At 38.7% G+C, this 14,127-nt stretch overlaps 1 long non-coding RNA gene across 1 annotated transcript; it reads right to left on the bottom strand.

Annotated features, from left to right (window-relative positions):
* Positions 1-8,411: 8,411 nt before the first annotated feature.
* Positions 8,412-12,801, bottom strand: LOC120401752. The gene is made up of 3 exons (XR_005596710.1): positions 12,745-12,801; positions 9,158-9,291; positions 8,412-8,644 (listed from the first exon to the last, which is right to left on the bottom strand). It is a non-coding gene; the product is annotated as an uncharacterized LOC120401752 (long non-coding RNA).
* Between the last annotated feature and the right edge of the window lie 1,326 nt (positions 12,802-14,127).

Genomic DNA, 14,127 nt, shown 5'->3' with positions numbered 1-14,127 from the left:
TAACCTCTTTTCCATCAGTTGCACACATACAAAACGGGAAATGACTACCTCGGAAGGAGTAATATGGAAAGCAATCTGGGGATCATAGTGGACGACAAGTGAAATATGAGTCAACAGTGTAACACTCCACAAAGAGTCCTGTGGTGCCTTATAGACTAAAGACATATTGGAGCATAAGCTTTGTGGGTAAATAGCCACTTTGTCAGATGCATGATGTAACACTGTTGCAAAAAAAGCAAATATCATTCTGGGATGTATTAACAGGAGTGTTGTAAGCAAGACATGAGAAGTAATTCTTCTGCTGTACTCCACGCTGATTAGGCCTCAACTGGAGTATTGTATCAGAGGGGTAGCCGTGTTAGTCCGGATCTGTAAAAAGCATCAAAGAGTCCTGTGGCACCTTATAGACTAACAGATTTATTGGAGCATAAGCTTTCGTGGGTGAATACCCACTTCGTCAGACGCACCTGGAGCAATGTGTCCAGTTCTGAGTGCCACATTTCAGGAAAGATGTGGACAAATGGAGAAAGTCCAAAGAAGAGCAACGAAAATGAGTAAAGGCCTAGAAAACATGATCTATGAGGGAAGATTTTAAAAAATGGGTTTGTTTAGTCTGGAGAAGAGAAGACTGAGTGGGGACATAATAGCAGTTTTCAAGTACATAAACAGTTCTTACAAAGAGGAGGCAGAAAAATTGTTCTCTTTAACCTCTGAGTATACGACAAGAAGCAGTGGGCTAAAATTGCAGCAGTGGAGGTTTAGCTTGGATATCAGGAAAAACTTCCTAACTGTCAGGGTGGTTAAGCACTGGAATAAATTGCTTAAGGAGGTTGTGGAATCTCCATCATTGGGAATTTTTAAGAGCAGGTTAGACAAACACCTGTCAGGGATGGTCTAGATAATACTTAGTCCTGCCATGAGTCCAGGGGACTGTACTAGATGATCTCTCAAGGTCCCTTCCAGTCTTACACTTCTATGATTCTGTTTTCTCTCTGTCACACCTAGCAAACTTGTGGGTGTCATAAATTAATAATTAAAGCTGAAGTTATGTTTTCCTGGATGATGCTTATAAATAAGAACATAAGAATGGCCATACTGGGTCAGACCAAAGTTCCATCTAGCCCAGTATCCTGTCTTCTGACAGTAGCCAATACCAGATGCCCGAACAGGAATGAACAGAACAGGCAATCACCAAGTGATCCATCCCCCACCGCCCACTCCCAGCCTCTGGCAAACAGAGGCTAGGGACACCATCACTGCCCATCTTGGCTAGTAGCCATTGGTGGGCCTATCATCCATAAACTTATCTAGTTCTTTGTTGAACCCTGTTTTAGTCTTGGCCTTCACAACATCCACTGGCAAAGAGTTCCACAGGCTGACTGTGCATTGTGTGAAGAAATACTTCATTTTATTTGTTTTAAACTTGCTGCCTATTAATTTCATTCAGTGATCTCCGGTTCTTGTGTTAAGACCTTGCTATGAATGTGTACTTGAGCGTCACTTCCTCAACGCATAAAAGGTTAGTCCACATTCAAGCACCACAAATGTGCAACAGAAATTGGCTTCCCTCTCTTGTGTACAGGTAGTCGTTCCCACTAAAAAGTTATTATTTGCCAATGGGTACTACACATTAACCACTGTTATTTCCTATTGTAGGTATAGAGGATAACTGTGGTATCTCAGGTTACAAAAATTAAATACACCGAGTAGGTAGGATTGACTTAATTAAGTAGAGGAAGACCCATTCTGCTAATGGCAAGAGACTAGAAGGGATGTTTTTATGTTTCTTTTTGAACAGCCCATCCGGTTTCAGAAGCTAGTTTCAATGTTCCCAGACTACATCAGACCACTTGTGATTTCTGCTGAATCCAGCCAAAAACAATTTCTTACAGCTTATCATCACAATATTGATTCAGTCATATTTTTTTATGATATAGGATTGATGTGGATATTGGAAACTGCTGAAGGGATTTCAAGATTGTTATGTTCCTCAGTGCTTTTATAATCTATAGTTCAAACCAGCATTTTATATTATAGTACATTAAAAAACTCTCCCTGTCTTTTAAAAAGAGAACCGTGATTAAATGTTTGTGTGTTTATTCACAGACAAAAACTTCTTTGTTTAACTGAAACTGAAAGTTTCTACAGAAATAACATAAATATGAGGGACTGCTAAAATTTAAACTGATAAGAAAATTTAGAAATGATAAGGTAATAGATATACGGATTGGGATATCAATACCCTTCTTACACTAGCTAATAATTCTAAATGTGTGAAAATTGACATTAAACATTCTTATAATGACCGTAACTCTGACTTCCAGAATTATTCTTTTTTTAGCTATAAAAGACACTTAAAAGACTTAAACCATTTCTTTTAACTACATCTACCTTATGCTTAACTAAAATTACCTTACAGAATACTATGCAAATGATACCCTTCAAGGTCTATTGCACATACACCTCTAATACATTTTAATTATCAGATTATGTAGGCATTACTCAAAGAACTGATCTGTATCTCATATTTATATATAAAGACATATCTTCTTTCATTACGGTTTCTACTATACCTAAAATAAAACACTATCTGCATCATGAATCATCCTTCCACAGCTAACTTCCTACATTTTATCATAGTTATTAGAAAAATTACTAAGCAACCACACAAAACAAAACAAAAAACAAACAAAAACAAGAGGTCAGATTTAAGATTGTCAGTAGAATAGCTGATATGAATTCCCTGTATGTCTAGATTTTGGTTAGAAAATGAACAATATGAATAGTTGGGGGTATTGAAATTTGATGTCCCTTGATATAGGAACTGCAGTTCTGGATCAGACCAGTGGCTTCTAGTCCAAGATTATGTCTGACAGTGGCCAGTAATAGCTGCTTCAGAGGATGGTTTGAGAAACCCTGCAGCAGGTGGTAATGGAATAAAGTCTCCCTGGGAATGTTTCTTCCTAGCGCCTCCACCCCATTAATTAGACATTGGCTTATATTCTGAAGCATGGGGGGATAGCTCAGTGGTTTGAGCATCGGCCTGCTAAACCCACAGTTGTGAGTTCAATCCTTGAAGAGGCCATTTAGGGAGCTGGGGTAAAATTCTCTCTGGGGATTGGTCCTGCTTTGAGCAGAGGGTTGAACTAGATAACCTCCTTAGGTCCCTTCTAACCCTAAAGCTCTATGAGGCTTTATATCCCTTCCAGAGCTCTTAGGGTTCCTTTTGGGTGGGAGATTAGAGTTTGTTGTAGTTCTAGATCTTCTTGTTCATCTAAATGTCTATTCCAAACACTTCACCGTGTTTACTGTAAGGGTGAGGCATATGGCCCACTGCACTAGATGTGAGACTTGAGAAACCTGTGTTCTATTCCCACCTCCGCTACCAACCTGCTGAGGGAACTCAGGTCAATCACTTCACCTGACAGTTTCTCTTCTGAAAAAACAATATTGATCTTCTCTGTAAAATTAAGCTATGATTAAGAGTTTTTGTCTAGATTTTTTTTTAATAGAGCAGCCTGCATTAAGGACATAAAATAGTCTCATTACAAGGATTAAATCAAACCTTGCAAGTGTTGGATATAAAATGTTATGTAGAAGGGTCCACTTCTCCTTTGGCTCCAGGATCACATTCCTTTCCCCAGACAATATTAAATGAGAAGGGTGTCTTGTCAACAGTCTCTCACAGGTGGGCTAGTCCACGCGATGCTTTTAAGCTGCAGGATGGTGTGATGGTAAGTGGAAGCCTGTCAGCTTCAGTATTTCAGCTCATGACATTTTTTTCCCGATAGTTAGTGCATAGGTATTTATCCACTGATGCCTTTCATTGAACATGCTTAAAAGTATATTTGCACAATTATTTTCAGCACATAAAGCCTAATCTAAAAGCCCATTGAAGCCAATGGAATCATTCCATTCACTTTAGTGGGCTTTGGAACAAGCCCATAGACCACAATTAAGCACATGCTTAATTTCATCCCTATCCAGGAAAGCACATAAACACGTGCTCAAGTTTAAGCAGAAGTTGAATCCCATTGACTTTAAAGGCACTTAATCATGTGGTTAACATCAAGCATATGCTTAAGTGATTTCCTGTATATGGGTGCTTTGCTCAATCGGGGTCATAAAGACTTATATGAATAACTGCTGTGCTCTGAAGTATCTGTGGATGTCATTGAAGGTGGTCACTGGACTAAATGGATGTAGGTTCTGATCCAATATGGCATTTCCTATGTTCCTTTGATATTCTATAAGAATTTAAATTCCAGTCCTGCATGGCTTTCTCATATGATCAGTCTTTTCTTACACAAGGACATACCATTAGATCCCATGGGACTATTCTCTCATAGACTCATAGACTTTACAACCAGAAAAGACCACTGTGCTCTGACTTCCTGCATGCTGCAGGCCATGGAACTTCACTTTCCCACTCCTGTAATAGACCCCTAATCTCCTACTGAATTACTGAAGTCCTCAAATCATGATTTAAAGTCTTCAAGTTACAGAGAATACACCATTTACTCTAGTTCAGACCAGCAAGTGATTCGTGCCCCATGCTGCAGAGGAAGGCAAAAATCCTCCAGAATCTCTGCCAAACTGACCAGGAGGAAAATTCCTTCTTGACCTCAAATATGGTGATCAGATAGACCCTGAGGTTGTTGGTGAGACCCACCAGCCAGACACTACTGAGGGGATCATTCTTTTGTTCTGTGTTTGTACAGCACCTAGCCTAATGGGGTCAGGGCCCATGACTGGGACTTCTAGGGGTTATCAAAATACAAATAATAATTTTCATATGTAAGGCTACAGAACATAAACTCTTCATGTAGAGGACACAGTAGAGTTCTGAGAGCAGAATGCACTTTTTCGTCTCAGAGCCACATTGCAAGACTTTTTTTAAAAAAATCTATAGTTTTCTTAAAATAATCTAATTCAATTTTTGAAAATCTTGTGATCCAAACCTTCACACCCTTACTGGAGCGTGCATTTACAGAAGTAAGCCATTGACTTCAATGGGGCTACATGCATGCTCAAGAATTACTCAGGGTGGTAGAGTCAGGCTCTTGGTCCCTACTCTTTTACTATGTAGATTTATATTTCTGGCAGATGTTCTTTTTTTTTGCCTAGAGATTAAAAAATTAAGGAGCAGATTCTCAGCTGGTGTGAATTCCAGTGGGGCTATGCTAAGATTCTGGGCCTTGACACCACTGTGATTGTGCAATCGTTTGGAAAGGCAGTGGTTTTTGTAATGCATATAACTTTAATGGTATTTATAACTAAGTGGATATCCCCCCCAAAATCTAATAAACTAGTGTTTATGAAAGGGACAATCTGGGAAATTCACATCTGCCTCTTTCCTCCCCATCTTAATTAAAGGAATCTTACCCTATCTCTGAAGGTCCCAGATAGGATATATTTTCTGCCTGTCTTCAGGCTATTTTAACAGAGTCTAGAAAAAAAAAAGTTGTAACCTTTTTATGAATTCTTTTAAAAATGATTAAAAATTGTGTGATCGATAGCAAAATGGATCTTTTCTGAGTCTCGTGTCTCTTCTGCCTGAAGACAAAACAACCTTAACAAGCAAAAAAAAAAAAAGAAAAGAGAGAGAAAAAAAAGATGCATATACCTAAGGGCTAAATTTTCCTTTCAGTTACACCATGAAAAGCTGGTATAAGTGAGTAGAGAATCAGGCTGAAAGTTAGTGAGTGTTTCCCCTTTGACGAAAATCAAAGAGAATTTTAACTGTATATATCTTCTCTTGCCCTCCCAGCTTAGATGTTTTTCGCTACTTCTTTTTTTCTGTTGTTTAAATTTTCTGAATCTTCAATCAATTGCGGAGAGGCAGCTCAGATGTAAGATAAATCTGTGTCACAGAAATCTGACCGAGTAAAAAAAAGTTTGAAACCTGCCTCCAGGTATAGGATTTTAATTTGGAGAAAGGAGCATTTTGGTAATTAACTTGTTCCAACAAAAATTCCCAGACCACTCCTGTGTAGAAATATTTGTAGGAGAGGAGTCTGGAGGCTTCCCACAGGACAAGGAATAGTTTTGATCCCAAACTACATAGATGGTAAAGCGTTTGAGAAGCATTGCTCTGATCCATTATAGCAATTTCTGTTCTATTGATTTGATACTTTCATCACAATGATATCCTGCTTACAGAGAGACTTTCCATAGATACTGTACTAAAACACACCATCCTCATGAGCACTAGCTCTGGAATCTCATTGCCCCTACAGCACAAATTCCAATGGAGATTTCCAAGCACAGAGAGGTGCCTTAGAAGCTTCTCACAGCTTTGCCACAGAGTTTAGGAGTGTTGCACATTCTCCCAGATTTGACCATGGAGAATATTCTCCATGCAATCTGGGGCAGAAGGTAATAATTCTCTTATCCTTTCTCTTTTGTACAGATGTTGATGGGAAAGGAAAGTCAAGAGTTAACCCCATATATAGTGGCAACTTCATAGTGGCTCTGTCATGTAGATAGTTTTCATTTCATCCAAACAAAAAATACCCACCAACTATTTGCTCGCATTGAGTAGAATTGTTTGCAGTTACAGCAAAGTGACTGAGGGTGTTTCCTATTTATTTGTATTACCGAAGCAATCAGATGCCTCAGTGGGGACCAACCCCCATTGTTCTGAATGTAACGACCCTTTTCTAGGTTGTCACCATTGAACCCAGAACCTGCAGAGCTCAGAGCAAATGCCTAGCCATCTTAAGCTAAATGATTAATTTCCCTAAGTGAGAACTGCCACAGACTCATATCTCCTGTAAATCAAGCACAGAGGGGGGATATATATGTATTCATATTGTAGGCTGTTGGGCTATAATAAAATAATTGTTGCAATGCTGTAGTGGACTGCTCACTGCATATGTCTGTTGACAATCTCTACAGCATAGGATCGGAGCTGCGTGAGCATGGGACTTGGGCTTTATCATGCTAACGTCCAAAAGGAGACTTTCATCTGTGCTGCTGCTGCTGGCATGAACTTATGAGTGACCTTGGTATGAAGCATAGTGACAACAGTGAAGTCCAAGCTGACCATGAATCTGTTGCAATATTTTACTAAAGTGACAACTCACATCAATAAGTACCGGTCTGTTATCCTTTTATGGATCATGTCAAGGAGATGGTCCTCAGCCTGTTAAACTCAAAATGCACCCAAGGTATGAAAGCATCCCGCAGAGCCACACTCCTAGTTATGCATTTTAAGCATTTACCATTCTAGTCTTCTGCTGCAAGTGTCATCATTTTTAGTATTGAACTAGTGCTGGGGAGCCAGAAGAAAAAGTGATCTGGTGGCTGTGACACTGGATTGAGCCTCAAAACAGCTGGGTTCAAGTCCTGGTTCATCAAGAGACTTCAGGACCTGGGGCATGTCTATCAATTTTTCTCTACCTCAATTCCCCACCTATGAAATGAGGATTGTAATACCACTTTCCTCCTACCCTTTGTCGAACTGGGAGTTTTACTACTGATTGCAATGGGAGAAGAATCAGGCCAACACTGAGCACTTTTGAAAATCCACCCTTAGATTGCAAGCTCTTTAGGAAAGATGCTGATTCTTATTGTATGTATGTAGTGACACAATTGTGCTTGGTGTTGGCGTGGATCCTCTAAGGGTGACTGTCAGACAAACAGGGTGGGATTCTCTTCTTCATTCAGTGTTGGCCTAGCTTTCCACCCATTGAAGTCTATAATAAAACTAGAGTTAGGCCAATACTGAGCACTTTTGAAAATCCCATCCATAATAAAATAAGCAGCTATGAGGCGTACACAGAAAAAAATTCATATCTCCTTACTTGTAACTAGATCCAGAGTCCCTTGTAAATGGCCCAGTTCTGCTCCAGTAACTCCTGTCCCTTTCAGTAACCCAGAATGAGTTCTGAGGTTATAATGTTATCTGAAATCAGGTGAGTTTCTCATAGTCCCAGGCTTCCAAATTTGACACTGTTCTGATAATGGATCACACAGCTGTATTCTTCTGTTAGAATTTCTATTGGTTTTGAAAAGATAATTTATTTGAACTTTTTGTTTTTTGGGGTTTTTTTTAACTTCATTGTTCGGAAATTACTGAGTACAGGTGCAGGAATAATAGATGACAGCAAACAAACACAAATTCACTCTTAATAAACTGCAAGGATAAAGAATGTCGGGCACAAATGCAAAAGACAGCTGACAGCGCAATAGACAAGGTGATTATGTGTCAAACTGCTATTCATTATTGCTCTTGGTGGGTTACTTAAGTGGGTACCTGAAGGTTAAATAAGAATTGTTGTAGGAAGAAAAGACAGAAAGGAGGGAAGTGGATATATAGACACACAAAGGTGATGTAACTATGCCTTGATAGGTAACATCTTCGGCCTAATAAACCCTCATACATTAGGGCATAAATTACACTCAAATTAATGGGGTTTAGGAAGAAGCTTTCCCTGTAGACAGGCAATTCCATAACTTCTGTTTCTTGCACCTTTCTCTGAAGCAGTTGGTACAGTCCGCTGTCGGAGATGGGATACTAGATTACCTAGCCAGGGCACACTGCTCTGATCCAGTATGGCAATTCCAATGATCGGTGATATGGTACCTTGGTGACGTCTCCACAATGATATCCTGCTTACACAGGGTCTTTCCATTGATTCTGTTGTAAAACAAAAATCATTTAATTGCTGCTTGCAATACACTGGCTCCTTACTTCAATATTGTAAGCACATAACTGGCCTGATTTTTGGAGGCGATAGCAGGAGATGTGGCTGCTCGGCACCTCTGAATAACAGGCTAAGACTTCTTACCAAAACAGTAACTGGAATAAAGGGAGTATGATAAGAAAAGAGAAGGTGGAAAGAAAAGTCATAGTAAACTAATAGAGGAGATGGGAAAAATGATACATTCGATTCAAGAGTTATTTTGAGCATAGTACCCTGAAAAAGTTCATTGGTCAAAATCTTCCACATTTCAAGTGCTTGACGCAATTCTTCATTAAAATTTTGATATTCCAAGGGGGGAAAATAAGGTAAATTATATCAATAAATTTCAGGGTTTTCAGACTGCTTTCACAAAATCTGAAATCAATAAATGTTGATGAAATTTTGAAATATAAAAACCCCTCATAAACCAGGTAGTAACAATAATAATAACAACCTTTACATTCTACCTTTTTTTGTTGACCAGCTCTAATTTGGTTGTTCTTTAATGCCAGGGGCAAGGGTTCTACTTAATCCGTGATGAACAATGGGTTAACTCCATTTCTGCTTTCCCATTTTATTGCGTGGGGGATCAAAGAAGAATCTATACAGAGGAGAGAGAGGAAGATTAGAATCATCACCAAAGGGTTCTTGGACTGGGGTTGCATCTCAATCTGGGGAGGTTTCTCTGTTTACTTTCTGATGATATCAGATAATTTACTTTCCTGTTATGAACATAAAACATGGAGGAGAAGTCCCTATTGACTGTGCCTGTTCTTTTTTCCTTCTCGGTCTTTTCTTTGTCTTACATCTACTGGGCTTGATTCACCACTGAATTATTCCAGTTTTATGTCTCCATTGACTTTAGCAGACCTATAGCACAGTATAGCTAAAGTACCAAGGTAGCAAATTAATTTGCCCACAGTTTTAGATTCTTTTATAAATGTTGATGACATCACAGCTACTCTTATTATCTCACTGTACAATTATGTTGGTCTCTCTCTTAATATTGGACAATTGATTTTGGATTATTATATGTAGCCTTGTAAAATTCCCAACATAGTCTTTTTGGGGGGAAGGGGTTAATTCTTATTTTGACAGTACCAACTAAATTTTGTCCTTTTCCTATGGCAGAAATTTTTTAGGGACATCTAAGTTTTTTACCAGGACATTCGTCTATCAGATCATGGTTTTACTATCTGCGGCTAATATAAACTTAGCATTACTTGTTGGATTTTTCTTTTCTGAAATTCATTTCACAAGCTGTCAAGGGAAGATGAAAAATGTGCCCTAAATATTCAGAATCAGTCCAGATTGCAATGTTTATAGCGGACAGCATAGCAGCAGCCCTACAAATTATCTGGATTAAGGGCTCAATTTGTATGTTAAAGGAAAATATGGAGTATTTATTTGCTGAAATACCCTTTGGCTTATCGGAGGGATGGTTATGAGGTGACTTGATCATAGTCTAGAAATACCTAAGCAAGGTGATGACTTCTTCTTTAATCAAGTGGACAACTGCATAATAACCATTAGAACAGATTACAAGAATGTGGTGGATTCTCTATAACTTGAAATACTTACATCAAGATGGATATCTGTCCAAAAGGTATGCTGTAGTTCAGCCACAAGTTTTTTGGGCTTGATGCGGGAATTACTCTGTAAAATTTTATGGCCCATGTTATGAAGGAAGTCAGACTTGATCACAGTAGTACCTTCTAGTTTTAAAATCTATGATTAACACTTTCACCTTATAAAGAACGCAATGATGAGACTAAGATTTTGGTAAATGTTGACCTGATTTCTAGGTACAAAGCTGGATCGTGGCCAGAGTTTTGTATGTTTTCCTCTATAAGAATATAATTGTAGTAATTGGATAATTTTTGAGTTAAGATACTCTATATGGGCCAAATATTTAACGATTGTAAATAGGATGGGCTCCACTGAAATCAACAGAGCTATGCTGGTCTACAGCAGCTGAGGATCTGATTGTAGGTAGTCTGCTACCAGAGACTGCCATCTCTGATTTTCTGGCTGCAGAAAAGCTATGGCCTGACTGCAGATATTGGTCAATTATTATCTTTTACCTTTTACCCCATTAATAGTTTAGCTTCATTGGTGAAGCACAGCTATACCCATGGAACATAATGATTTTCAAAGTATGATTTTTTTTTTTACTTATTTCTTTTGCTTATGAGTGATCACTTTTTTGGCATTGGGTTGTGCTAGTAGCAAGTATCCAATTTCTAAAAAAAAATATTTTCTCTTTAAGGATAAGCAGAACCTGCTTTTTTTATCTCCATCTTTTCCCTCTGTATTCCATTGAGAGTTAGGTCAGATTAATACTGCAGTTGGTATAACTGGGTCTAGATTTTGGCTTGAACTCATGTCTCATGTACTCTGAGGACCTTTTCAGGGCTGTCCCTGAGGAGCAAAACACTGCAGATCTGACAACAGAACCAGCAACAGAGATGGTCCCTGGTAAGTTTCTGCCACTATGTTTGTTTTTATTAATATATGTGTGGGAGGGATTTCCAGCTCATGGTCCTATTAAGTTATTAATAGTAACATTCTGATGTGAGGGAAGCTATAGAGAAAGTATGCACTCGCCACTAAGCCCGACCAGTTCTGATCACCCTTCTCTGCACTTCTGAGGAGGGTAGTGCCATTGGTGGCACCAGCCATGCGCGGTGCCTGTGCTCCTCAGCCATGTAATTATAAATGGTCCAGGCTCAGGGGTTCAAGTGTGGTAGACAGAATCTGTTTGTTCCCTCTGACTTACGCACTTTTTTCTGAGGAAGTGAACACTCATCTGCAGTGGTTGCTATCCTTGTATAGATTTTGCTTCTTTAGGAGCTTCCTGTGCCCCAAGGATGCCTGGGATATTTTCCCTCCATGGCTCAGGGTTGTCTCCTCATAATAAAGTTATGAGAAGCTTTTCCCTGGCAGCGCTAGGGCAATGAATTACAACACAGAGTGATTTAAGAAAGGCATTTATTGATCCTTCTATTTGTGAAAGTGGATTTCAGGGTACAAAACACTAACTCAATCAAATCAATATTCCCTTTCACTACAGAGTTTATCTTTTAGATTATGCAGCTGTTCGAACGATTGGAGTTCAGTTTCCAGACATGTCCCTTACAGATGTTGCCTTAGTTAAGGATGTAAATATAGAAAATGGTTTCTAACTGTGATGTGTGAATCTTCAACAACCAATGTAATAAGATCAGGCATAGCTGGATGCATTACCAAAAGCTGAAATTGCTTCTAACTACAAAGCCACCTTAGAAAAGTCTAGTTATGAATGTTCCCTCGATACATTTTCATGATCTACATCCTCAGCTGGTGTAAATCAACATAGATTCACTGAAGTCAATGAAGCTTTTTCAATTTACACCAATTTAGGTTCTGGCCCATGATGATTTTACCTATAGCAATGAAACACGTGTGTATAAGGTTCTGTGTATAAATGTGAATTGATACCATGCTGGCGTTATTAAATGCAATATTTATGAGAAATCTAAACAAATAGTGAACTCTTAGAAAATTATAATCTCACTGAAAAAAGTTATTAATTAGTTGGTATTGGTCCTGCTTTGAGCAGGGGATTGAACTAGATGACCTCCTGAGGTCTCTTCCAACCCTAATATTCTATTATTCTATTTTAGATATTTTCAAGGACTGCTTGAAGTAAGCTGTGACTTTCATACCACAGTGATGGGCATTGTTATAGAACTTAGACAGATATATAGTATATAGCTTAAAAATAGTCTAACTGAAGAGAAGGAAATGAGAAGATAAGATTTTATTTCCAGTAAATTACCCTACTTTACCTAGAAGAATTAACAAGAGCAATCTAATCACAGTTTCTATTTTATTCCTTCCTACTCTACAATTTAAAATTCTCTGGATTTTTTTTCTTCCCCACAAGGAAAGTTTAATGAGGCATATTTGCTTGTTTCCATGGTATTTCAAAGAAGGATTACTAGCTGAAGGCAAGGAAATATATAGAATAAAACATGGAACAAAAGTCTTTTCTTTAATAACAGATACAAACCTTAGTTTCCAAATTAATTGTCTAGAAGTGTGATCACTTGCAGTAAGTGAAACCATGTCAATCACTTTGACTTTGATTTCAAAGCTGATGCTTCACAGAAAAAAAATGTTATACAGTGATTGTCTGGTCATAATGAGATCCCGTATGTCACTAACGGGCCATAAAAATCCTTTTGAAACAGAAATATTTGTGCATTGAGATTTTAGTGGCAAACAGCCCAGTTTGTATTATCCGTGTAGCACCATGTTATAATAACTACTGTCATTATCATCTGTATTTGTATCTATGTGTAACATCAGATTTGCAAAAGCACTAGTACCCCTTTGTACGTGCCTGGTGGGCACATGCCTAAGCCCTACTCTGAATGCACATACATATATGACATTTGCATGCACATAAGTCAAATGTGTGAAAAAATATGCATGGTGTGAAATCCTGGTTCCCTTAAAGTCAGTAACAAAATTCTCATTGATTTCAATAGGTACAGGATTCCACCTCTGTAATTTTTTAAATATCTCACATGATATATAAAGCTTATTATGGGAAAACTATTACCCTACATTATTACTATTAATTACTTAATTTTATAGTACCAAATGTGTAGTAGAAGCTGTAGAATTCAATCCTGTTGCCACTGATGTCAGTGCTAAAGCTCTTATTGGTTTCAGTGGTCCAGGATCAGACACTTCCTGTACAATTCAGTGAGGTATGGTCACATCAAGAAGAACTTATGATCTAGTTTTCTGATGTAAGCAGGGTCTGAATGAGCTTCCCCTTGACATCTAGTGATGAGCTGTGGAAGAGGATTTCAGGAGCTGATCTCATTTGCATAAGCACACCCACACTGCCCAGGTGCTCAGCATGATGGGATTGCTTGCCCAAATGATCATTTTTGGCTGGTGTTGGATCCCCAGTCTCCTTGTTATTGGGGTAGGAGTAATAAAGGGTTGTTATTCTTGTTGTATGAATCAAGGACAGCAGAACTGTACTTGGCATACACTGATTGAGGGACTCACCCTCAACTCAACGGCACTCGCTAGGCAGGGATCATGGGTTCCAAAGCTCAGTGAGTTGAGAGAGGATGGAGGTAAGCACTTGTACTTGGTGGGCTGGTCTGACCTGGTCTAAGGGCCCTAGACACTATTTGATTCTTCCTTTCTCCACTGTGTAGTAACAGAGCTGATTAAGATTCAACTGAGTCTTGTTATACACCTTAGAGCTGAAATCACTGACAACCAGGTCTAAGCATTAGACCTGCTTTGGGACAGTGTCTCTAATGTTGCCCAGTGTGCACTATCAGTGAGGCTCCCCCACTAACAGCTGAAATCATTGAGAGCTTTGTTAAGTGGTGCAACCTGAAGACATCCCAGTGGAGATGGGTGG

The sequence above is a fragment of the Mauremys reevesii genome, linkage group 1 (assembly GCF_016161935.1).
Source record: "Mauremys reevesii isolate NIE-2019 linkage group 1, ASM1616193v1, whole genome shotgun sequence".
NCBI lineage: Eukaryota > Metazoa > Chordata > Testudines > Geoemydidae > Mauremys > Mauremys reevesii.
Note: the sequence above shows the minus strand (reverse complement) of the source record. Positions and strands in the feature narration are given on the sequence as shown.